A 1977-nucleotide genomic window follows, 5' to 3' on the forward strand; every position below is an offset into this window, starting at 1 on the left:
GTGGTTTCCAAATTAGGTATCAATAAATGCAAAGATTTTTGTTTCTGCAATATCATCTGTATAATATACAATTCATTGACATTTATATTTCTGCTTTTATGAAACTACTAATTCCAAATGAAATATTCTTGTGAAGATGAAAGAAAATTGCTTTTGTTAGTATTTGGTCCTGTTTCTACATTTGATTTGTATTTGGTTTTTAAACGCTTAATCAGAATAGGAAAGCACAGCTGTAGGTTAAAATATTTTGGCAACACAAGACAGTCCCACGCTATACAGAGCCATCCTGATATTTCACCAAAACCCTTGAAATAATTTATAATTTTTTCTATACATTTAAAATATGTATATTTTAGAGAACAATACATGTAGCAAAACATTTTTAGTGCTTATAAAACTACCAATAAACACACATAGCACATAAGATGTTGTGTTTTATATGTAGGAGGGAAAAAACCGGGCTAGTTAATCCTGTCTACATTTTTGAGAAATTGGAAAAAAAAAATGAGTTCTAGCAGGTAAGAAGGAAAGACAATTTTAAAAACCAAACACCTGCAAAGAGACCACCACCAACCATGAGCTTCTCATGTTTTTGGATAAGGAGCTGATCTTCATTAATAGGATATGGGGCAAGGATGATGTTACTAATTTCAGAGTTCCTAATGAAACAGTAGCACTACCCTTTAACCTAAGCCCACACACCTGTCCTCATACCAGTCATGAGGTAATGAGTAAGGGCGCTTTCTACTATAATTACATGAGGGCTGGGAAGACAAGTAAGAGCATGGAAGTAGCTCTAATTCTCTCAGAACCCTGTGCCATGAAGACCTACCTGCCATGCTCAGACTTCACACAGGGATATTCTCATTTATGGGACTGGCGTGACTGGCTTCACCAAAATAGTTCTCCATTATTCGTTGGCAGCTGATAAACCCATCAAAAGGTAACCAATAAGTAAGAACTTATTTGAAGAGTGACATTATCTTACTACTGTCAGGGAGTATGAGCAAAATTGCCATCAGTTTATCGTATTTACAAAGAGAAGAGGTGATTGGAAGTAGAACTTTTTTTTTTTTTTAAGGTCAGAATCCTTAATCCAAAGCTGCAGAAGATTTGATGTCTTGTAAATGGTCGATTTTATCTGAGATCAGGTTAGGGGCTTTGCCAAGTCAACGGTCTCCAAGTCAGTGGCAGAAAAAAAAATGGGAAATTAGAACTTTCTCCAGCTTACAATAGAATGATATGTCAGAATTCACAGATGCCACAGAGCAGCATGATTTGTATCCAGTTACAGATGCCACCCGTTGTAAAGCATGCATATTTATGCACATATTGTATAAACATGGGCTAATGTTTATAAACATGAAAAACATTAGAAAATTCATTAATTAGGGTCATTTGTACAATTCCATTGTCAACTTTAATCACTTGTTTCAATTGATGTCTCCTTTAGAAAAGTCAATCCACCCTAGTTATTTATTTATTCAGCAAGAATATTGTGTAGGCTTATCTTCTGCTTGACCTGTAATGTTACTTCTAATAACATTCATTTATTTCATTCTAATAAGCAGGAGGTTAGGTTTAACACATTAGCATATGCTGTTAAATTAATAAATACATATTAACTGTTGGATTTCATTCCCCGTCAGTGGAAATAATGTGGTTGTATTGTGTAAGTATGTGCCGTTGACTATTTTTTATCTTTTTCTGAGGGCCTAAACAAAATTAGTATTTTGGCAAAACATCTATAAAGGCTCAGGTCATTCCATGAGGCAAATAATAACTTTCCTTCTGAATCAAACTATATAAGAGATCCTAATTAACTTATCATTAGCTATTCCATTGATAAACATTATCTCAGCACACACAGTTACGTAGATCTAAGCGCCCTCATTCAGTACACACTCAGGCTCCCAGCTCCTGAATCTTTCCATCTGTCCGTATTTTCTATGCAACTTTCTGACTTTTTTTTTTTTT

The sequence above is a fragment of the Cebus imitator genome, unplaced genomic scaffold, assembly GCF_001604975.1.
Source record: "Cebus imitator isolate Cc_AM_T3 unplaced genomic scaffold, Cebus_imitator-1.0 Scaffold11, whole genome shotgun sequence".
Taxonomy (NCBI): Eukaryota; Metazoa; Chordata; class Mammalia; order Primates; family Cebidae; genus Cebus; species Cebus imitator.